Source organism: Dermacentor silvarum, chromosome 2, assembly GCF_013339745.2.
Source record: "Dermacentor silvarum isolate Dsil-2018 chromosome 2, BIME_Dsil_1.4, whole genome shotgun sequence".
In the NCBI taxonomy this organism is placed as follows: Eukaryota; Metazoa; Arthropoda; class Arachnida; order Ixodida; family Ixodidae; genus Dermacentor; species Dermacentor silvarum.
Genome location: NC_051155.1, coordinates 79,332,210 through 79,357,678, shown reverse-complemented (window position 1 = coordinate 79,357,678; position 25,469 = coordinate 79,332,210). Strand labels below are relative to the sequence as shown.

Genomic DNA, 25,469 nt, shown 5'->3' with positions numbered 1-25,469 from the left:
CAGGCGGAGTTATTGCAATCATCCTAGCTCTACGAAAACTTCCCACATCTATTACTTCAGCCGTAATCTTAACCGACCTTGTCTGTTGCTCCGCTTTATCAGTGCCCAATTCATCTAATTCTCCGAGAATTTCATTCATCATCCCAACATTTACGCCTTATCCATCTGGTATGGGTGCCAGGGCACGTGGGGCTCACTTTAAACGAACCTGCAGACGCACTAGCAGCGGCATCTCTTAACGGCCCGGTACTGAGGATCCTAAGACCTTCGGCATACGTCACTTCTGCGAGATTTAAAAAAAATTTTCGGTCCAAGAAGAACATGCCAAATCATGTGTACTCAATAACACCGATTTTCAGCACCTAAGGTTTCCTTGGCACAGCAGATGGTGTTCAAAAGAACATTTGAAGTGTCGTTTACTAGAATGCGTTGCCGAATACCAAGGCTTAATTTCTATACCCATAGGTCTGGTTTGGCGCCTCCTCCTCAATGCTTTTATTGCAATGAACCCGAAACTATGGATCATTTCTTTATAGAGAGTGACGTAGGTTCACCATGCATAGAAAACGACTTCTAGAAGGTCCCCTTCGCCAACTTGGATTGAACATTACATTACCTATCATTCTATGTCTGGGTCGTCGCACTATACACTGTAATAGAACGTAGTGATGCCATATTTAATTGTTGTAATGGAACAGAGACGTTCCATGCTAATTTTTTTTTCACAAACAACAAAAATATTTGCTTCAAATTTCGAATGCTATAGCCTGAAATATATTACAATTATAATTCTTTATTATCTCATTCTTAAGTAAAAATCCCATTTAGGTATTCTTCATTTTTCTTCCACTGCCGCCCGATTCATGGCCAATCAACCGTAGGGTTGTCTAATATCTATAGGCACGAAACCAAACCAAACCAAACCCGGCAAGGTCATACCTTGGGCCCTCGCATAGGTGCTTCGCACATAACAGATATTGTCAGGTTTAGAGACGTTGAAGATATACGTGGCACAACTGCGAGCCACGTCACTTGTGCCCACAAAGACTCAAGCACAACGGTAGCGGCGATACAAGTGGTGGTCTTCGAAATCTGATCACGGATAAGACACGTCGGCTTTTTACATGGTTCAATTACCTGCCAGCGTAATCGCAGCTCTGTAATCACCCTCATTCACATCGCTCAAACATCTGATTAGACAAGTTCGGCGACAACATCCGCAACAAGTATACCAGCCACAAAATTCACGAAACTTCGGTTATAGAAAGGCGCGTCTTGCGGGAGCAAACAAGTAAACCATGAAAAGCGGTCACCGCAGCCGATAAGCAAGTTGCACGTATCAATATCTCATCAGCACCGCCGATAGACCGCCAAACTAAAGATCTTACAGAATTACTTAAGCACTCATCCGCTACTTACCCCCCCCCCCTTTTTTTTTGTATGGAGCACCAGTCCTCGAACACATTTTCAGGAAAAAATATGGCGCGCTAGCTCAACATGTTCCGCGTCCTGTTCATTGTTATGATTTTGTAGATAATCAGTTTTCTCGGAAATGCTGCACGCGCAATCTAAACTTGAACCGAAAAGAGGAAGCAGCACCTGGCTACAGCGCGTGGCCACGCGGAACATGCTCGCGAAGGCCATTGCGCTAGAGAATCACGCTCTCTCGCGCAGTCGTTCGAACGGAGCTTCCCTCGGACTGGACAGCGCCCGACAGGACAGCGGAGGCAACGGGGCTGTCCCCGAGGCAGCCGTGAGAGGCCTCGATCACCTTCGCGCAGGCAGCATCAACAGCATGGTGCTGACGGCCGTGGTTTTCGGTGAACAGCTGCGCCAGGTCGATGCTGGGATATGGCTTAGGCGGTCCTGTTCCAGTACTGGTGCCGGCTGTCTGGCGGTTTCTTCCTCTACCAGGCGCGGCATGTCCTGCAGAACATCTGCGACCGGAAGAGACTCTGGTTCATCGGAGGTGGCATCGGTGACAGGTACTGTGAAGGAAAATTTGTATATGAAGAAACCGAAAATAAAATCCAAAAATACCTTGAGATTTCTAGCTTATGCTGGGCATCTGGCAGATCAGCTCCGTGGAAGCCCACATTGCCGCATATCTGTGAATACCGTGTTGTCACTTCGTGTTCTACCATCTAAACCTAGGTCAGCTAGGAGTTAGTGCGCCTCTGGTAGTAAAAAGTACTCAGCAGCGTAACCAGCTGCGCTTTTCAAACCACTTGAATAATTTTAACCTACCACAGCACGATCCTGTAATACTGCTGTTGCAACATGGCCGTTAAACGAGTGAGTTACAAATATTTATTAAATTCCTGACGATCTTTTATGGCTCCTCGAGCACATTCGCATGAGCTAATCCTGACATTCATACTGGAATCGCTTTCACGAGCCAGCAAGGCGAAATAGCCCATTACGATAGTGACGCTGCAAATTTCAATGACAAACACGTCCTTCTGCCGCCATGATGGACCTTAATAAAGCAAATGGAAATTTTATTCAGCATTAAAACTGCGTTTATTCACAGCACACGACGCGCTCGATCTTGTAATGTGCCACAATGCCAGAGTACGATAAGATTCGCGCAGCGAACTTTCGCAATGAACGCGTCCCGCAACTTCTTTCACTCGGCAGCTAGAGGTTTGCGCGCACTCACTTTTAATGCGATAACAATTGTATGCACAATCCAAGCGGATTTATTCCATCGGCGTCGCCGTCGCCGTGAGGTTCCGTATAGAATCAAACGGCGATGAAATCGTCGCAGCGCGCCGTATGCTGTATGTGTGAGTGAAAGCGCGCGAGGGGCGCGTGCTTTGACGGGGAGCGAACGCACAGCGGAGAGAAAACGTGAATTCTGCCATCGCACGAGAGGCCGTGGGGGGGGGGGGGGGGGGGGGGGGGGAGGAAGGAAGGAAGGGAGGGGAGGGCAACGTTTAGCTGTGGCACCAAATGAATTTGTAAGGTGGTACAGACTTCCGCCGCTGCTCGGCGCGGGTCGCATTCTCACCTCGTCGAAAACCGCCGAGCCGCCGCCAGAGGCACCGGCAACAGTCACGAACGCCGCACGCGTTCAATGCGAACGCGGGCAAAACGCCGTCGAAAACAGTTATGCGCGTTGCTGGTGCTGCTACATGTCCCCCCCCCCCCCCCCCCCCCCAAGTTTATACAGCTGATAAAACTACTATCCTTACTCCATATAGCTCTCTACCAATTTGCTATCGCAATTGATGCTTCGCCTTTCGGGTGAAACTGCGGCATTTCTTTTATGAATGTTGCTATGGGAAGCGGGCCTAACTACATAGCACAGGGCCTGTGCACTTCTATCCACGATGTCATGCTACCTTGCCCGAGTGCCATAGAATCTTATCAGGATGCTCTTGAGTAAGCTGCGGTGATCTTGACGCCACCGCTTCCGTCACGCCAGGTTTGGCTGTAGAAATTTCGATCCAACTAGCATGACGTCATGATTCAGTCCACAGGCATGCTATCTAGACCTAACACACGGAGCTCCTCAATACGCTACCTTGCATGAGGGAAATTCGCAGGAATGTTTATTCCGCCGTTTTAGGCATGCGCCCATGACCCGATGAATCGAGCGTCGGGCTTTTATGCCATGGTGCAATTTCCGAGCGTTTGTGTGACCACGGCATTTTGACGTCAGTGGGCAGAGTGCAGGAAGAGGCTAACCAAATTTTTGTTACCTGTTTCCACTAACAAGATCATCCGGTATACTCGCGGGTCATAAGTGCGCCAACTCAGAAATCCATGGCAGGTGTACTGCGCGACGCGCACACGGAGCGAGGTCCTACTTGCGATGTGGAGTATCGCAAATGAACCGTTATCGTGGTTAGTTTTCAAATAGATAAACATATACAAACATTTTTCGTTACGTGCTCCAACAGATGGCGCGTGAGCCACAGCAGAAAAAAAAACAAATGCCTAATTTTCAGTTTATCGCGCTGAAAGGGTCCTTACGCAGGATGGTAAAAGGAACAAAGCACGGCACTTGAGAATTTTAGCAGAGCGTTGCTTACGCGCCGCTCACATTGCACCCAAGGCGGTGGCTGCATGGATTGATTTCTTCTATTGAACAAGTGAGAGACACTACTGACGCCCTGTCCATTAGCTGTGAAACGACACAGAAGGCAAGCATACGTACCCTCAGGCTTCTCTAATTTGGCTTCGTTGTGGAACATGGCAGCATTCTATCAAGGACGCTGGTTCTGTACTCGACAACTTTCTTTGGCAGCACAGCCAAACCTACGCGCAGGCGCTCGCACGTGCGGAGCTTCTGCGTTTGTGTTACTGGGCCAAGTGATGCTGACGTTGCGCTGGTGGGTTACAGGACCGGGAAAACGAAACATGGCCACCAGCAACCCAAATCTGCGAAGAGAAAGTAACGAAAGACCTTTTCCCTAAAGGGTTCTTTATTTGCTTCCAAAGAAATCGTTAACAAAGCAATGACATAATTGGTACGATTTGTTTTACGCTACGCAGCTTCCAGTTGCTTGCATTCGCGGACTACTTGCGGATGCGCAGTAAAGAAATGGTCGTGGCTTTGCTTGCGCTGCCATAGAAAGCTGTTGCCGAGTGTGCGTACCGCTGCTGGTCTGAGCGTTGTGTGCACGCCCATTGATTGATTGAAAAAACTACGGCCTAGTGAAGCTGGTCATTTTAACGTCAGTACACGGTTAACACAATATAAGTTGCATAGCAGCAATAATCCACTAGTATACTATTGATTACTAACTACAGGTGGCCATATACTCAAACTCACCCGATCACTTAGTTCCTGAACGAATGATAAGACTTTTAGAACAGGATAAATATATTGAACGTGTGTTGCAGAAATGCTCACCAACCTATTTACTATTGATTTGTTTTATAACTTATTCAGTCAATGCTTCTTAGCCTGTCTCCATGCGCTGCAGTGTGTGAGGCAGAATCTGACTGCCTATTGGTCGCATTTTCTGGCCTCAATGCCCCATCACAGGCGAGCAGTGCTTGCGCTGCAGCCGCTACCGACCGACGCCGAAGAGCGATAAAAAAAAGCAGGTGGTGTCTACGACAGTTTTCTACTAAAATTGTTAGCGGGACATCTTGCACTAGGCTTACTTAGTTGCCATGAGAACGATGGGTGTAGTACATGGATTTGTATTATCATTGTGCCTTGCCATCTTTTCTGAAACTAATATTTACCGTTTATTTTTCCGTAAGACAACCAATGTCAATGAGCAGACGAAAGCAAGAACTCTTTGAACATAGGCGTGATCAGCGTAATCAGTGCCAATAGCTGCATTTATAACTCAATACTTGAACAAAAGTCGCGAAGTTATTTAAAGCTCGAATGAAGTTCAGGCAAATCTATGTAGTCTCATCATTGGCATGTTGGCTGAGCCACCTTACTTGCAGCTGCTGTAGGCACTTGCGCCAGATATCGTTCAAATAATTTTTACATGAAACTCTGTCGTATCTCCTCCCCGGCGACGGCTCCCATTAGGAACGCCATAAAAGTACATGTACTAACAGTCCCCCTTGAGATCGGCGCCTGCTTGCTGGCGCAGTAGGGGACACGAAAAGCTATAGAAATCTGGAGTTTTGTGTTTCCGAATTTCCGAATTTTCCGAACAACGATATTTATACAGCTTCACTGTAAAAATCATGACAATCGAAATTATGATGCGCCTTTAACGATGTTGCAATACCAAAACGCAGAAATCTTTAGATCGGCCACACAAAACCGGACACGCCCTGGGAAAATTGCGCAGTAATCATAAATTGTGGAGTAGTCGTAAAATTTGACGCCGGTTAATAAAAAGTATAACATTTGAAGGCAGATCTTTGTCTGGAATCAGGCATACAACATATATATATATATATATATATATATATATATATATATATAGCCAGTGACGTCACCGCGCTTTCATTTATAAAAGGGAGGGCCGTCTAGCAACTCATTCAATTCATTCTAAGACTTCCATGGGGAGCCCACGGATATAAGACACCAGAAGAAACAGCGGGTTTACCATGCTCGACCAATGTGGTGTTTGATACAGCTTTGCCGGACATTCACGTTCGCAGGGCGGCATGGCGGCCAATTTTGGTATAATGTGGGCGCCGAAATCGACAGGCGGTGAGGCCGGCAGTGTTTGTACACCGCACCTAAATAGGGAAAATGCAGCTGTATATTTTGGGCCACGCATTTGCGTCACGTGATGCGAACTTCATTGACTGCTCAAGATCTTTTCCCCACTCCCGTCAATCATCTCTCACGAGAGTGTCAATGAGTTAACCTTATTGTGAAATTGAAATGCGATTGCAATGAGTAGCAGTTAACGGAAGGAAGCGCTTAAAGGTATTTCCACCGATGCATTCGCAAAATTACGTTCAATCATTGACGCTCGCTTCGGTATATATTGAGCAACGTGAATATATTTCCACCTTGTTCACCAAAGGGGAGAAGGCCATCTACAAGGCCTTTATCCCGCAGCAGGTAATAAGACTTGCTCGTCGTAAATGCACCAATGGCATTAACTGAGCCACCACTCTGGCCTTTCTTCATGGGCGTGAAGTGGTGTTGCATGGATACTTGACAAAGGAGACTACAGGTTGCACACCCCCGCACATTTTAAGCGCGGAGGGACCAGGAAATTACATTTGTAAATCGAAAAAGCAGTTGTGAGCTCTGATTCTAAAGAAGGGTGTGAATCTGTCGCACCTCTGTACCTTTCATGTTCCTTTTGATTCTTCCTTTTTCGACTTACCGTCTGCATGGGAATTGGTTGTTTGCTCATCATGCTGTTCGTGCGGTTTTGGTTTCTTCGTGTATGTCCTGCTAAAAGCTATGCATCACCGCAGGTGACAAAATAAGGACCAAACAGGGAAATGTTGGCCATAAAAACGCCGCGTATGTCTCAGAAAGTACCTCAGGCAGACCACTGAGCACCCAAGGGTACTCAGTGAACATTTTTGCATCTTAGGGCATGATTTGTTCGCCTCATCGGCTAAACCTTTACTCTTAGTAACAAGGAACCGTTGACAGGAAAAAATCAGCTTTGCTTTTGTGGGGGCGACTAGGAACACAGAAAGTTCAAGAAACAAACTTTCACGCCTATAGCTGCCTAACTTCCGTGTGACAAATTCACCTACGGCTTCTCTGATCTCATCATTTCAACTACGGCTTCTCTCAACGCAGCAGTAGTATGAGCTCTCTGTCGTGTACCCTAATTTATGGCCTCAAGGGTAAATGATTCAGCCACAACACAAGCTATTACCCTTAGGGGCGAGTAAATTTGACTTGTCTCTCACCCATAACACCCCTTTAATATCTATGCGAGAAGCCACTCACCCTCACACTCAATGCCCTACAGCAACCGTGGCGGGAGGCGGCCACCTGAAGTGCTTCGCCATCGTCATGAAGCACTCAGGCCTGTTGCACATTCAGATGCCCCGGGGATACGCCGTCAGCCTGATTAGTGGTAAGCTGCATCTCTTCTCCTGACGTGTTCTTTATAAGGAGTCCCAGTAGGAAACAGGTCATTTTGAAATGCCTTAATAATTAGAACATATCCATTACCCTAACTAGATTAATCGCTGCGTCCAGGCTTTTGACTAAATGTAAATAAACAAGCACTGTAAGCTCGAAACGCGAACGTCTCCTCATGGAACTCGGATATGGTGATCAGGCAGTATCACAAAACACACGCTTGCCATTTATCCATTACATTGTAGAATGCCACACCATATCGCCGACAAGGTACCGCGTTGAGAACTCCAGAGACAAGAGACAACAGAAGGCGATTACACTTGTGTGCTTACACTGGCAGCGCCTGATGATCGGGCTTCTTCCATGTGGAATGTAGAGGAGCATATGGTGACGCGGATAGTGCCACCTTGGCGAAATAGTAGTAATTATGTTATTATAATCAAGGCGTAAAGGAGGAAATGAAGAAAAACTTCTGCTTCTGGGGCTGTAACAGTCTAGTAATACAGAAAAAGAGCTGACTAGACAGGTGTCCAAGCTAAACTTAGCTATGGTATTTGGGTGTGCTGTAAGATGACAAGAATAAAATCACGTCGACGGGAATTTTATGGTAGAAAATTACCCAGATTTCTCAACATTCCCAATTTACACATAGGAAATGTTGGAGAAACTTCCAAAAAGAAAACTAAGCACTGTTTTAGGAAACGTTCAATTGCAAAGTGTTTAGATTGGTACTGAATGCGCAACAATTTTTTGCATGCTCATGGAGGAAATCCACGAAATATGAAAAACAACACGTGATTCCATGCTTGCACCCCACTATCGCAATATTATGTTTTGACACGCGTGAACAGACGGAGCATTAAAGTTAGTACACTGGTACTCAGAAAGTCGCAGGGCGGAGAAAATTCCAGGTTGTTTATTAAGGTTACCATTATCTTAAGAGCCACGCCTCTTGCTTTCAGCAGTGAAGCCTACAAGCAAACGCCTAAGTCAGTGTCCTGTCACATTCTGAGCTACAACGCCCTGAATACACGCATAACCCCTACACAACCAATACTGTAGTGTCGCACCAGCGCATAGTGGCATGACGGTTTTTCATGATTGGTCGAATTTCATTGCGCAGCAGACGAGAAGCTAAATACTGCGGAACGTTTCCTGCAATATTCTAGAAAATACACAGTGGAACGTATACTATAGATTTCTAATTTGCGAAGCTGAATTTAGACTTCCGTAACCAAACAGTATGAAATAGCCTGTTCCTCAGTAGACTGACCAGTAAGACAATTACTCTCGTCCTCCAAAACCACACTTGTAGATCGTTCTGTTATAAGAGGACCCGAAATGACGTGAAGAAACTAGAAGACAGGAAAAAAAAAACGTATTCTCTCACTATAGCAACTATAGTGTCCAGCCACAAGCATTTTTACCTTAGCTAAAGCAAGCTGGTGCACCTTGTATGCGCCAATGAACAGTCAGGGAATTAGTAATTACTTCCATCATTGTCCTCCCTTCTAACAGGTTGTGGTGATTGCTGCACGTATCCGAATTCCATCACGTATTATAAATTTTTTTTCCGAAAAGCAGTCGGAGTGCAAGACGCCGTGAAGCCACAGATGTGCCCTGGACGGTTGTCGGTGGAAAACCCGTTCCCAGAGTTCCTCTAGCAGTGGTTTGAATGCGCTGCATCGCAGTACAAACTGCGATACACTTCTCAGTTGCACTATAGCTTATGCTCGAGTGGGTGAGGTTAAGGAGTTTGAAATGATCTTACATGATAATTGAGCCATTCTTACGTAAAATGTCCCGGCCAGCTGATATCTGTACCCTATTCGCGGATTTGGGTGCGTTGTTTATTGTATTAGGAATAACCTAATGTCTTTGCTGATCAAGAAGGTGAGAGGTGAAGGCAGGTGGGCACCGGCGGAAATTTTAGCAAGTTTTCTTATCACTACTGCGATGAACTTGCCGCCTATGTCACGCGATATAGTTCAACAGCTGTCTTTCCTGTACGCGCTTGCGGCTGAACTTTGCGCTCAAATGGCACAACACCGCGCGTTTTCTTGGCGCTAACGTCATCTCCAAGAGAAGGCCATGTCCTTTGCTTAGGCCTCATAGCACGGCTGTTGATGACCCCTAGTGTATCGCTCCTTGCTTTTCAATGAGCCAGAGGGCTGGAATGACTGCCGTACTCAGTTATCACATACAGGTTGTCGTGCAGTTTTTCCTAATGAGCAGCCCATGTGAACTTCGTTGTGCATTGAGCCACTGGGCCGTGTGTTTGCAGCAGAGTACTAGGAGACAGACCATGGGCATTTAGAGATCTGGGTATGGCCACTGCTCGCGGGCGCAATAGAGGCGCGTCTGTTTTTAGTGCATCCGCAGCGTTCCGTGCATTCTTTAGTGACGGGCGTTTTTGTAGATGCTGAATTAGGGGGAATAGTCCGTGGTTTTGCTGGACTTAGTCGATGTGTGGCGATTCACGCTGCATGGCGAATACCTCCAGCGGCCACGTCCTCGCACCTTCCGGCGACGCGGTGCTCCACCACACAGGTGGTAATACCAGGCAGGTCCTTGAGGAGCTTCCTTTGTTGTAGCTCGAGGCGTTTCCACTGCGTTTTGTGGAGAGACGAGTGACAGCGCTTGTAACATAGCCTAAACGCCATCTGCATTGTAGGATTACTGCGTCGTGTTTTGCGAGAAGCTTTGCCAACGTGAGGTGAGCTTGTTGAGGCCGCCACGGCACGCATCGAGTTTTGTTGGTTTTTATTGACGCGCATATTGCCTCTGCTGTTGTCGATGTCGAGAGTCAGATAACTTAACCGAGTGTCCGATAGAGCTCCGCATCGGCTGTCCCATTTCACTGTCTATGATTGTACTAATACGTTGTTTATGGCCCGCCGAGAAGCGGGCAAGAAGATATAGCGGAGCCTCCCTAACGGGCACTATTGCAGATATGATTAGCATTATGTGGCGGTGGGCGGGGGTGCGGAATATTTGTTCCACGATGTAAATATGTGCATCGGTGTACTCGTACCCCTCACGCATATAAATAACGCGTTCGATATCAGAATTACCCCCATGCACATCGTTACTCCGCATACCACACTCCGCATTACGTCGACCGCCTCATAATGGTGGTCAAAATTAATCCAGAGCCCTCCACTACAGCGTGCCTCATAATCAGATCTGGTTTTGGCGCGTAAAACCCCAGAAAGAAGATAATGCTAGGCATATCTTGAACAGTTCTCGGGAAGGGATGTTTTGCCATGGCCACTGAAATGCAGTGTCTTAGCCAAGGTGCGCGTGATTTAATGTACGCGTAATAAACAAATTCCACGTTTTTTTATTCCTTTGCTGATGCGCGCGATTTCGTAACTTTTGATCACCACTGTACGCGTGGTGCCAAGCGTGCTCGAGCAAGTCCAGCACTGCGTCCATCGCATTTTATTCATCTTGCTTATTCAAACTGGTGACCACATGTAAAGGTATCACTGAACTTTTATCTGTTGCTTTGCATCATAAAATATCGAGGTAACTTTAGTTTATAAGCTATATCATCATTCTGCAGTCCACGACGAACTCAAGTTTCCACCGCTACATAGAGTGATCATTTTTAATTTTCTAAAGCTTTTAAAGATAGCCTGTTGCAGATATCATTCCAATCCTTGAGGTCGATTATACCTAGAGGCGGACTTTATTTGCACGAGAAATATTACGGTTATATTATTATAACACACATATTCGACTAAAGTGCACTAATTAACTTGAATTAGTTGCTTTACCGCCCATATTGCAATTTACGAATTGTAGAAGGTGATGTATGCAAGACTTTTCCATTTGGAATTAATTTTCAGAATAAGACCAGTTCGAAGAAATGCGCCATTGAACTTGCCCTAAAAATGCGCTGTTGTTCCACTTACTTTTTAACAAAACTGTAATTTATGCATTGAAGCAAGAACTTAGCTGAAACACCCATGTATTTCGTTCCACAAAACTATTCTATCAAAACTATTGTCATCCTGGAAACTCATTTTATGTGGGTACGTCTTGCTAACTCACCCGCTACAATTCGTAACTTGCAATACGTGTCTAAAGTAGTGAAGGTAATTAGCGAATTTTCGGAATTATTGCGGAACGTGGCACAGAGGAGATAGTAGAGGAGGAGAACGAAGAACTGAGCAGCAGCCACGGCTACATTTCGGTGGCGACATCATGGCGACGTTTTGAGGCAACAACAACAACAACATCATGGCGACCTCTCATCCATCCTATTCTTCACCTGTGAATAAACATCGATCATCCGTAACAGTTTTTGGTTGAAGGTGCATGGTACCCCCGACCACCAGGCAACACGGACGACACGGTTCTCCAACCTCCTGATCTGCGTCGAAGCCGCCGAATCGCTGGATTGCCCGCATTACTTCCGGTGTTTCAGATGTCCCACATCGAAGCCAACAGTTGCACGGAACCAGTGGCATCTTCGACCCAAACGATGGCTAGTCCATGGCAGTGCCAACATCTGGTAGAGCCTCGCACATTCGGAGGGAAGTCCGGCGAGGACGTCCAAGAATGGCTTAACCACTGCGAACGGGTGAGCAAGCACTATCGTTGGGACAGCGTAACGCGACTGTCCAACGTAGTCTTCTTTCTGATGGACTCGGCGCTCGTGTGGTTCGATAACCACGAGGAAACTCTGACAACGTGGGATCGTTTTACGTCCGAAATCAAGGAGCATTTCGGTGATTCAAGCGCAAAGAAGAAGCAGGCTGAGCAAACGCTCCTTCAAAGAGCTCAAGTTCCGGGTGAGACGTGCACGACCTACATCGAAAACGTGCTCAAGCTATGCAGGACGGCCAATCCTCGTATGTCAGAGGAGGACAAAGATGGCCATGTGTTGAAGGGAATCGCGGAGGACGTTTACAACTTCCTCATTGGTAAAGAGAATCTTGGCTCAGTCGCCGATGTAATACGTCATTGTCGTAAATTTAAGGCTCTCGAACTGCGCCGCATAATCCCGAAGTTTGGCCGGCTAGCAAACGTAACAACTGTTGCAGCATTCAAGACGACATCCCATTAGTCGATCTCGCGACGACCATAAGATTGTTATAGAGGAGCTACGTCGTTGCACGGCATTGAACAATGAGGTCCGTGATAGTCAACATCCGTACAATCCTCTACCTATCTCCCCTTTCCATCCCTGCAACGACTGTCGAAGAGTACCGCTCGAGAAGGCCAATGAGAACGCTACAGAACTAGCACCGGGAAACCGGCAACGAGCGTGCTGAGGGATATGCCCGTTGTTCAGGAAGGGCCTAATTGGAGCCACGGATGTACCCATCCTACCCGAACGTTAGCCGCGAGCCTCCCGTGTGTCACAGGGCCCATATCTCGATTCTGTCGTCAGCGTCGTTGGGCACAGAGGTGGTACGATCCACAGCCAACGTCCTATGGCACTGTACGTCCTAACTTCGACAATTACTGGCCTCCACGCTCCCTTACTTCCTCGACGACCTTCCCCATCAACAGTCCTCGGCGGAATCACCGCAGCGACTCGCCCGTTTCAGACCGCAGTCTCACTCCATCTTCTTCACGTCAATGTCGCTCTCCTTCACCGAGGCGACGTTCATTCTAACCACCGCCGTCGGAAAACTAGACTGCGCACCGATGGAGGTGAGGTCGCCAGACTCGACACGACACTGATACCTCCACCGGTTACAATGCTGAGAAACAAATTGCAAGTGACAATTGATGGTATATGAACAATGACACTGGTGAACACCGGGGCTATGAGATCTGTTATGAGCCTTTCTTTCAAGAACCGGCTTCGACGCAAAGTGATGTTTTCCCCCGACACGCATGCTAAATTCCGCGGAGTAAGCGGTGAAATTCCGCGGAGTAAGCGGTGAAATATTTCTTCATAAATATTTCTCGTGGTGTTTGTGCTGTGAATGTGTTATTGGCGGACAAGTGTTCTTTAACCGAGTTTGTGATTTTGGAACGCTGCACGCACGACGTTATATTAGGGAGACTTTTTGCAAACCTGCGGGGCTTTAATCAATTGTGGTGCATGCGAGCTTTCGATAAATAGCGGAAAACCTGGGGTCAATGCTTGTCAGGATCCGTCATTATCACACCTCCTGAATCAACAACCCGCTGGACAACAACGTTTGCCGTTGCTGAGGGAGCGACACTGCCTTCATTGTCTTTAGCACCGGTATCCGTCATCGCATCTTGTACAGACGTTTCGTTTGACGCCGTGGTACAATCTTTTGGCGACTCTTGTGGGAAGAAAAACCTACTGGTACCCAATAGTATTGTATCTGTGAACAATGGTAGCATGTTTTTGTGGACATTAAATTGTTCTACCGTCCCTGTGCGTGTTCCCGAACACATGAAGATTGCTGTCTTCGACGACGTCACGTGCTGTTCATCGATGGTCGTTAGGGACGAGGATTTCACTGAAGGACGAGCCACTTGCCCTTACGAGCAGAAAATTCTACGCATGGTCACCAAGTCTTCACGTGAACGGGACACCTTGGTACAACTGATAGCCCAGTATGCTTCCGTGTTTGGCTTCTCTCAAGATGATCACCGTGCAACTATCCCATCCTCGCGTGCTCGTCTTCGCATTGACACAGGATCGGCACATCCTCTTCGGCAAAATCCCTGCCGAGTGTCTTCATCAGAGCGCAAGAATATTGCGGACCAGGTACAAGAGATGCTGAGGAAAAATGTCACTCAAGAATCAAGCCAGTGGGCCGCACCTGTCATCCTGGTAAAGAAAAAAGATGGCTCGTGGAGATTTTGTGTTGATTATAGGCGACTAAATGCTATTACCAAGAAGGATGTGTACCCACTCCCGCGAATTGACGACGTAATAGACTGCCTACATTCTGCCTCCTACTTTTCATCCCTCGATCTGCGTTCAGGCTATTCGCAGATACCTGTGGATCCCGTCGACAAAGAGAAGAGCACCTTTGTTACTCCGGACGGTTTATTCGAATTTAACGTTATGCCGTTCGGGCTCTGCAATGCGCCCGAAACGTTCGCGAGATTCATGGACACAATTCTCCGCGGCCGAACGTTTGAGGAGCATAACGAGTGCCTTAACCCGGTTCTGAGATGCATGGTGAAAGCAAATTTAATTCTCAAGTCTGGGAAGTTTAGGTTTGGGGCGCGACAGACATCGGTACTCAGTCATCTAGTCGACAAAGATGGAGTTAGACCTGACCCCCGCAAGATTGAAGCGGTCAGTGCTTTCCAGCCTCTGCAGTCAGTGCGGGAACTGCGCAGTTTCGCCGACGTTGTCCACCCGTTGACGCGTCCGTTGCAAAAGGATGTATCCTTCGACTGGACACCAGAATGCAAGTCATCGTTCCGTCAACTTAAATTCTTACTTACGTCAGACCCCATCCTGCGTCATTTTGATCCGTGTTCCCCTACCGAAGTTCATACAGACGCCAGCGGAAGAGGCATTGGAGCGGTACTTGTTCACCGGCGAAACGACGCCGAGCACGTTGTTGCCTATGCCAGTCGTTGCTTAAGCAATGCTGAGCAAAACTACACAGTCACTGAGCAGGAATGCCTTGCAGCTGTTTTTGCTGTTCAGAAATCTCGCTGTTACATCTATGGTCGCCCATTCAGCATAGTCACTGATCACCATTCATTATGCTGGGTGGTCAGCCTTCGTGATCCGTCTGGTCGTCTAACACGGTGGGCCTTGCGACTAAAAGAGTAAGACTTTGTAGTGAAATACAGAAGCGGCCGCCGGCATGCTGACGCCGACTGCCTTTCCCGCTGCCAACGGCAAATTCTGAAGAAGACACCTTCGATGATTGTCTGGCCGCTATTGCACCTGAATTTCCGGACGCGACCATCTTCAGGATCAACGCAACGACGTCAATCTGGAACCTCTTTTCGCGATGGCCCTGAATCCGAAAGCCAGTGGTGGTTTTTCCATACGTGACAGCTTTTTATCTAATACCAACCACTCTGCAAGTGGTACCCTCTTTCTTCTTGTAGTCCCGGATAGTCTCCGTAGTGCTGTGCTACATGCCATGCATGATGATCCAACATCAGGTCATCTTGGATTCGCCCGTACGCTACAGCGTGTGCAAGAGCGATATTACAGGCCTCACATGCGTCAAACAACAAAGCAACATGTGGCTAGTTGTGACCAATGCCAACGGCGGAAAGGACCTTCAACCGCCCCACCAGGTCTTCTGCAGCCGTTGATTCCTCCTCACGCGCCTTTTTAGCAAGTCTGCGTGGACCTCCTGGGACCATTCCCACGGTCGTCGAATAACAATCGATGGATCATCGTTCGTGTAGACCACCTTACAGGCTACACAGAGACCGCAGCAGTGCCGTCATCTCTCGGTGTTTGCGTCGCTGCTTTCTTGTTGCATTATGTCGTCCTACGCCATGGCTCACCTCGCGTGATCATATGTGATCGCGGTCGTAAATTGGTGGCCGATGCTGTTGAAGAGCTGCTTCGGTTATGTGGAACACAATTTCGTCACTCAACGCCGTACCGTCCGCAAACCAGCGGTCTTGTTGAACGCACGAATCGAGCTTTGACGAACATGCTATTCAAGTATGTGTCCTCTAACCACAAGAACTGGGATGATGTGTTGCCATTCATAACATACGCCGACAACACTGCGAAGCATGAGATAAGGAATTACAGCCCTTTCTATCTGCTTTATGCTCGATCGCTGCGGAGCTTCCTAGACACGATTCTGCCGTTTTCTCTGGACGCTGAGGATTCCGTCGCCAAGACACTTTGCCTCGCCGAGGAAGCCCGCCGAATAGCCCGCGTCCGCACAATGGCATCGCAAAACCGCTCGAAGGAACGGTGCGATAGATCCCATCCAGCCATTTATTTTGAAAAAGGTGATCTAGTGCTGCTATGGACACCACAACGCAAGCGTGGCTTGTGCAACAAGCTCTTATGACATTATGTGGGCCCGTTGGTTGTTTTAGATCGCCTGAGCGACCTTACTTACGTTGTTGCACGGGTTTCATCTGCAGATAGGCGTTTCAAGAAAACCCAGCTTGCCCATGTTGCACGCCTTAAGCGCTACTACCCCGCCGAAGAACAGTGACTCGCCCAGTGGGCTTAGTCTGCGAAAGGGGGATTGTAACGTGGGCAAAGAGGAGATAGAAGAGGAGGAGGACGAAGAACTCAGCAGCAACCATGGCTACATTTCGGTGGCGACATCGTGGCGACCTCTCATCCATCCTGGTCTTCACCTGTGAATAAACATCGATCATCCATAACAATGTTTCTCAATTTCTTGTGTTAGTAATGTCCGCCTCTTCGAATAACTCAGCTCAAGGACAATTATTATGCTATCTGCCACAGACAAAATTAAAAATTCCACAAACATTTAATAGCATCACCCTGTATATCGCACTTCATTGATAATTTTAATCTTACTCGTTTCTGCCTCGGAATTACCTTGAATGGAAGGCAGCAGTACCATTAGGTAACAACAAGTTTAATACCCACCCCATTCATATTTATTCTTTGTAATATTAAATAATACTGTATGGCTAAGAAAACTGCTTACCTTTAGGCACTTCTATTTGCTATTTACCACCAGCTAAAATTGTATATTTATTTTATTTTCCTCACTGTATTCGTTGGTTTATCCTGCTCACCTTAATACTTAATTATGCTTGCAGCGCAAGGCTTCACGGACAAAAGACGAGACAGACATGGCTGAGCTGCAAATAAATCGCTAATCACCTAGGAAACACTTAAATGCATTTTTACACTGAAATACAAGCGCAGACGCGGTGTAGTCATCTAATCGCACAAATGTTGGTCATGCGTGATATCAAGCACAGGAGTTACATTCAGGTAGTCTAGTTCTCTATTGATTAGGGCGATGGATGGCACGCTGAAAGAAATATTTCTACATCTTGCCATCTATACGGCCTCAAACATTACAAAATTCGGCCTGCAGCGGTAACTCTGTGCAGTGTGACAAAGTCTGCCTTGTCCTGCCTTCACTATATGGAATGTTATTGTTATGCACGAATAATACACAGGCACGCGATGTACGCACTCTGTTCTTGTCAACATACTGAAGTGAACCAAAATATATTTCGACCTAATGCGACTGGCACGTAACCGAAGACAGGAGGCCAAATAGATTATAAGGACGAGCGCTGTTCTCGTCTTTGCTTTTGTGTGTTTGTGTAGCCTGACGTTACGTGTTCGTCGTAATAAGGCCGAACCAACTCAAGCAGTGCCACGCCTTGCTCTCGAAGTTCCACTGGCAACAACATCATGTAGTTATTTCATCCTTGTTTTTCAACCATGCCTATGTATCTGTATATCTGTTTCTTTCTATGTCCTCGTTCAATCGCGCTTACACATTCTATCATGGATTCTAACAAACTAGCCCGCCAACGTGCTTTAACCAAAATATAGGTAACACAAGGTCGCTTGAATCGCAACTTCCTCGCTTAGACGCGCTTCCTTCCACTCACCTCAAGACGTGTGCACTCCCTACTCCATACATCTGTAAGGAAGAAGAAGTACGCCGTGCAGAGCTCCGCAGCCGGATTGCCAGCGCTACTGAAGTGGGGCTCGGGCTCGACGCTGTTCTTGGTGCGCCTGGCTAAGGCTACTCAGTTGTGTCTTCCTGTCGGCGTCCTTCGTGTCGTCCACAGCCGTGCCAGACTTCTTTGTCATATTTGGTGGAGGTTTGCTGGGTCTTCTGTCATCCTGGAATTGCGCAGCCGGATTCTCCCTGCTACCATGAACTCCGCAAGCGCCACGAGCTTACCACCAGCTGCTCCCCAGTCCTCCGTATGCCCCGGCACACTCCGTCAGCGGGACCCTCCCATCTTTAGCGGCAGTGATGACTACGACGTTGATGACTGGCTGTCATCATACGAACGCGTGAGTCGCAACAACAAATGGGATGACATCACGAAATTGACCACCGTCCCATTTTACCTCACCGGAATTGCCCACTTGTGGTTTCGAAACCACGAAAGCGAAGTCTCAAGCTGGGCCGTGTTCAAGACGAAGTTCAGCGAGGTCTTCGGCCGTCCTGCTGTTCAAAAGCTTCGTGCCGAACAGCGTCTGCAGTCGCGCGCTCAGCAGCCTGGTGAGACCTTTACCAGCTACATTGAAGATGTCATCGATCTCTGCAAACGCGTCGATGCATCCATGCCTGAGGGCAATAAAATCAAACAAATACTGAAGGGCATCGACGAGGACGCGTTTCAAATGCTGCTTTCAAAGAACCCCTCTACGGTTGCCCAAGTCATTGAACTATGCCAAAGCTATGACGAGCTACGCCGTCAACGCCTCCTCACCCGCCGCCCTAATCCCCATCAGGAATCGTTGTCCGGCTTGACCTCCCCTTTTCCAGATTCCACCCTCCTCTCGCAGATCAAGGCATTCGTCCGGGAAGAAGTTGCTCGCCAGCTCTCCCTTATCTCCAACAACCCGCCGGAGTCAAGTTCGTCCCTTAGTCCGACCCTACGACACGTTATAGAAGAACAAGTGTCCGAAGTTCTTCCTCTGGAGCGGGCGCCTCAACTCTCCACCCCATTGACTTACGCCGACGCCGTCGCACGACCGCGCCCACCGACGTTCCGGGCTCCGCCTCCGATGCCTAGCCCTGTTTTTACCTCCACGCCCTCACGACCTCCGGTGCATCGAGTAAATCCTTGGCGCACAGCGGACAATCGGCCCATCTGCTATTCGTGTGGTATTGCCGGACACGTTGCACGCCTGTGCCGCCGCCGTCCACTTCATCCACGTGACGACCCACGCACAGCAGCGTACGACCATCCATTGTCTTACGCTCCAGACCGCGATTTACCCCTTCCCCGCCCAAGCCATCGACCAGTTTCTGACCGCCGTTCTCCTTCTCCTCGTCGTCGCTCGCTCTCCCCGATGCGTCGACGTCCCTCTACCGCTGACACGGAAAACTAAGTGGCGCAGTTCCCGAGGCAAGAACTGCGTCATCGTCGCAACGCTCAAGCCCTCTTCTTTCGCCGCCCAACGTTATTGATGTCGCTGTTGAAGGTGTCTCTGTGCTTGCCCTCATTGACACAGGTGCCGCCATATCTGTGATTGCCGAAAAACTATGCCGCTCAATACGAAAAGTCACGACGCCTTTCTTCGGTCCATTACTCCGCACGGCCACAGCACAGCACGTCCAGCCAGTGGCTGCGTGCACCGCCAGACTTGAAATTCAAGGAGTGCTCTACTTCGTCGAGTTCGTCGTTCTTCCCCACTGTTCCCACGATATTATTTTAGGTTGGGATTTTCTCTCCCGTCACCAAGCTGTTATTGATTGCTCCCGTGCAGAAGTCGCCTTCTCTTCGCTTGGAAATGCCATATCTGACGACGTTTCGCTTTCCCGCACCAAGTTGTCCCTCACTGACGACCTCCAGATACCTCCGCACGCATCCGTTCTGGCACCTGTGTCCTGTTCCGTTGCCTGCGACTCTACCGTACTCTTCACACCTTCCACTGCTTTCGTTCATCGCCACATCTCATCACTGCCAACCGCGCTGCTTGGCCTTCAAGCAGGCGCGACTCACCTTCCTGTATACAACCACTTCCCATTCCCGATTACGTTGCTTCGCGGTGAATCTCTCGGCACTGTGGAGCCTTACGACACCATTACCACGTTGGAACTTCTTGGATCGCCCGAGGTCAACACCCTCTCCGGTAGTCTCGCACCTGCCACATCGCCTGAAGACGTTTTCAGCCACGTCATCGACAGCGCCTTAAACACCAAGCAACGCCATGACCTTCTCCGTCTCCTCGAGAAATTTCGCCCTGCTTTTGACAGCCATAGCACTTCCCTGGGTCGAACGACGACTGTATGTCACCGGATTGACACTGGTGCTCACTCACCGCTACTGCAGCGACCATACCGCGTATCGTCGACAGAACGACGCGTCATTGATGAGCAAGTAGGTGAAATGCTGCAGCGTGGTGTCATTGAACCGTCCGACAGTCCATGGGCATCGCCAGTTGTTTTTGGTTAAAAAGAAGGATGGCTCGATCCGCTTTTGCGTGGATTACCGTCGCCTAAACAAAATAACTCGAAAGGATGTTTATCCATTGCCGCGGATCGATGACGCCTTAGACTGCTTACAAGGCGCAGAGTTCTTTTCCTCCCTCGATCTACGCTCTGGTTATTGGCAAGTGCCTATGGCTGCAGACGATAAGCCTAAAACTGCTTTCATCACACCAGATGGCTTATACGAATTTCGTGTGATGCCATTCGGCCTTTGCAACGCACCCGCCACTTTTGAGCGTGTGATGGATACTATTCTTCGAGGCCTCAAATGGAACACGTGCTTGTGTTATTTGGATGATGTAGTAGTGTTTGCACCAGATTTTCCTACTCACCTTCATCGCTTGGAGCAGGTTTTACGCTGTCTCAGTGACGCTGGCCTCCAACTCAACCTGAAAAAATGTCACTTTGGGGCACGAAAGCTGACAATTCTCGGACATGTCGTATCGAAGGATGGCGTTCTCCCCGATGCCACAAAGCTCCGTGCTGTTAAAGACTTCCCAAGGCCACCGTCTCTAAAAGACTTGCGTAGTTTCATTGGCCTCTGCTCGTACTTCCGCCGCTTCATTCGAAATTTCGCTTCGATTATGGCACCGCTGACAGAGCTTCTTCGGGGAGACCCCAATCTTTCCGCATGGTCACCGCCTTGCGACGAGGCCTTCGCGACGCTACGGCGCCTGCTTACGACACCACCGATACTGCGCCATTTCGATCCCACTGCTCCCACGGAAATCCATACGGATGCTAGCGGCGTTGGTCTTGGCGCTGTGCTCGCCCAGCGAAAGCCCGGCTACCAGGAATATGTTGTTGCTTACGCGAGCCGCACTCTCACCTAAGCTGAGGCGAATTATTCAGTCACTGAAAAAGAATGCCTAGCGATCATCTGGGCCATTACAAAGTTTCGCCCATACCTGTACGGCCGGTCCTTCGATGTCGTTACCGATCACCACGCACTTTGCTGGTTGTCGTCCCTCAAGGATCCCTGCGGCCGCCTTGCCCGGTGGGCACTGAGGCTCCAAGAGTACGACATCCGTGTTGTCTACCGCTCCGGCAAGAAGCACGCCGATGCCGATGCTCTTTCGCGCTCGCCTGTCCACGCCGAAATTGTCAGTGTCTCCGTTCTAGATGACCCAGTTCCCCCATTCGCTTCTGTCGACATGGCTTTGGAGCAGCGCAAGGACTCCTGGATTTCATCTTTGATAGATTACATCTCGGATTCACCTGCACGCCCACCATCCCGAGCGCTCCGCCGACAAGCTTCGCACTTCGCCATCCGCGACGGAATCGTCTATCGCCGTAACTACAGTTCCGACGGCCGCAAATGGCTGCTTGTCATACCCCGGCAGCTCCGCATTGATGTCTGCGCCGCTTTCCACGCCGACCCTCAGTGTGCACACGCTGGTCTCTTCAAGACCTACAGCAGACTACGTCATAGGTTTTATTGGCGCGGTATGTACACATTTGTGCAAAAGTACATTCACTCTTGCACAGAATGTCAACGCCGCAAGCCTGATCCTTGCCGCTCTTCTGGACCAATGCAACCTTTACCGTGCCCTTCGCGACCCTTTGACCGTGTTGGAATAGACCTATACGGGCCTCTGCCATACACAGCTGCTGGCAATCGCTGGGTCATTGTAGCCATAGACCACCTCACGAGGTATGCAGAAACGGCCGCTCTACCAGCCGCGACAGCTCGTGACGTTGCCTCCTTCCTGCTTCAACGCTTCGTTCTCCGTCACGGCGCCCCCCGCGAACTCCTGAGCGACCGAGGTCGCGTCTTTCTCGCCGATGTCATTCAAGAACTTCTCACTGAATGCCGCATTATTCATCGCTGTACCACCGCATATCACCCGCAAACAAATGGATTGACAGAGCGGTTTAACCGAACTCTTGGCGACATGCTTTCGATGTATGTCGCCTCCAACCACACAAACTGGGACCTCATCCTTCCCTATGTCACGTACGCGTACAATACGGCACCCCAGGCAACGACGTGCTTTTCTCCCTTCTTCCTTCTATACGGCCGAGAACCGTCATTTCCGATTGACACTATTCTTCCTTACCGTCCCGACTTATCAGAGGGTACACCGGTTTCCGAAGCCGCCCGGTATGCAGAAGAATGTCGGCAACTAGCTCGCTCTCTAACAACGCAAGAACAAGCGCTACAGAAATTTCGTCATGACGACGGGCGCCCCCACAACCAGTTTTCACCTGACGCTCTCGTTTGGTTGTGGGTGCCTCCTACTTCGACACCAGGCGTCTCCTCCAAGTTTGTATCCCGATACCATGGACCCTGCCGGGTTCTACAGCAAACTTCTCCGGTGAACTACGTCATCGAACCTCTGACGCCCCCTACGGACCTGCGTCGCCGAAGCCGCGAAACTGTCCATGTCGATCGGCTCAAGCCGTATCACGAGCCCTTCGTCCTTACGACGCCTTAGGCCTCCTGTGCGGCTCCGTCTTCAGCGAGAGGGGAAGATGTAAGGAAGAAGTACGCCGTGCAGAGCTCCGCAGCCGGATTGCCAGCGCTACTGAAGTGGGGCTCGGGCTCGACGCTGTTCTTGGTGCGCCTGGCTAAGCCTACGCAGTTGTGTCTTCCTGTCGGCGTCCTTCGTGTCGTCCACAGCCGTGCCAGACTTCTTTGTCATACATCTAAACACTTGCCGACTACATTCCTCACCTAACTCTCTCTCACTCCGTCTAAGTGAGACTGAGGACTCACCCGGGAAGGCAAGCACTCATGAGGGTGCTCATATCTGTTTGCGACTGCGTGATTGGAAATTTTCCACGCCCAGGTCTCACCGCTAGATTGGAAACGGCACGTCCTATAAGCCACTCCTACAGAATCTGAAGGAAACTCGCAAGCATGTTTCATTTTATTTCTTCCATATGACGCTCGGCAACTTACGCGTAATAAACAAATAACAGAGAGCTCCTAAGACATTTCAGACTTGCTTCTTACGTAGTTATTGCGTTCTTCGTGGGAAATACTAATGAAGCATTTGTATGTTGGAAATGCAAACCAGATTTTCATAAAATATTTCAGCGTGGTCGCTGGACTTGATGGCCTGGTCACGTCAGTTCCTTTCTTTCTATTACGTTGGCTAATTTACAATTTATTTAGCAAATTGTATTTAGTACATTCTATTTTTAAATATTGTATTTAAATTCACTGTATACATTGTATTTATACATTTAATGCATTGTATTTAGTAAATATTCTTATTCCTCAGCAGTGCATGCTTAAATAACGGTAAATGCACAACTAGCTTCCAAAAAAAAAATGCGCGCTTTGTCGAGAATGTACTGCGTACTGAGCAAAGCTCGGGTCTTTCTGGCATTTTTTAAGTGATTCTACGAGAATGCTTTGAAATGCCACTGCTTAGTAGTAAAGTTGCCCTAAGGGAATGCACAACTCTTCCTTTCGCTTCGCAGTTCACGATCACCACGAGACCGGTGCCTGGCAATGGATCACCCCAGGAATCACCGGTGAGACGTGGGCTGTCCTCTGCCTGGAGGAGCTGACTCGGTCACTGGTGACCAGCTTTTCTATGGCCATGCTCAGGCATGCGCCGAACGTCGGCCGTGCCTAGGATGGCCGCACTGAAAAGCCACCGAGTCAAGCCAAGGTGCAAGCAAGGGGCCAGCCGGTTGACGACCACGATAGCCACAGTGGAGGGCGCACACGCTTTAAGTGGCTACGGGGCTCGCGAAGGCGAGTGAAGGCAAAGCAGGGAGTTGCCACTAAGATGGGCCGACGGCACGCCGAGTATTCCACCATACACCAGGAGTGTCTCAGGCACGCTGTTATCAGTGCCCACCGGACCGCAATCTCGCGTGTCTAACGACGAACTGTCCGGCGAGGTTCTTGCTCCCCTTGCCGTTGTGGCGGTTTATTTATGCGTGATTTAGCGTTTATTTCCTATTGCGACTATGGTTCGCGCCTTTTTATGATTTCAGTGGATTTAGGCGTATGTGTTCATTTCGTCCGTTATATATTTATCAATTTATGCGTTATTATTAATCGTACAATTTCTGCGTTATAATTGATTTATTCGAAAGAGTTCCTGAAGGCTTGCCGAAGAGTTCCGGAAGGCTTGCCTAAAAGTATTTATCAATTTATGCGTTATTATTAATCGTACAATTTCTGCGTTATAATTGATTTATTCGAAAGAGTTCCGGAAGGCTTGCCTAAAAGTGCAGAGAAGTTTTCGAAAAACATATTTCAGCTAGCGACCTTCCAAACAACCATCAACACAAGCCAGACGTTGTCTCGAAAGAACGTTGCAGTAGATCGCCATATTGAAGCGCGCACGACAGCCGATTCGTACGAGACTATTGTGTTGTTTTCTCCCTCTTGTGACTATTGTTTGCGTCTGCTTTGAATTGTAACTTATTGCCTATCTACATTTATTTCGTGCGGTATATTTTTACCCATTTTGATTTCTGCTTTAAAATAGTTTGCGACAGTTCTGGAAAGTTTGCTTGCTGGGTACAGCTTTTGTTTTACGTTTGCGACCTTCGCAACAAATAGCAGCAGACGCCATATCGTGTCTTAAGCCTTGGTGCAAATTGTATGACAATCAAATGTGCCGACCTCGACCTTGCTGAATTCCTGCGCAGTTTTGCGAACCGAACTTTTGGGACGTTTTTGTGGACAAGAAGGGCTACGGTTCTGTTAGTCTTTTTGTGTGTGTGTGGACAAGGAACTCTAATTGCACTTGGGCGCAGGTCATTTTAGAAAAATTTCCTTGCCATAAGAGCGAGGCTGTCGGGAAACGCGGCTGCAGTGGTTTGCTGTATCATTCTGACATTTTCATATCGAAGCACATATATACACATTGCAGTAGGCTATAGAATTGCAAAACCTACGCCATTCAACAGCACGTGCTGGAATTTTTGGAAACTAA

General features: G+C 48.5%; 1 long non-coding RNA gene across 1 annotated transcript in view; it reads left to right on the top strand.

Moving 5' to 3' along the window:
- LOC125943068 (uncharacterized) overlaps nucleotides 1–24,824 on the top strand; it is a 216,870-nt gene extending 192,046 nt beyond the window's left edge. Inside the window, exon 4 of the long non-coding RNA XR_007465528.1 lies at nucleotides 24,745–24,824. This is a non-coding gene — a long non-coding RNA (uncharacterized LOC125943068). The remainder of the gene's footprint in view (nucleotides 1–24,744) is intronic.
- Nucleotides 24,825–25,469: the final 645 nt, after the last annotated feature.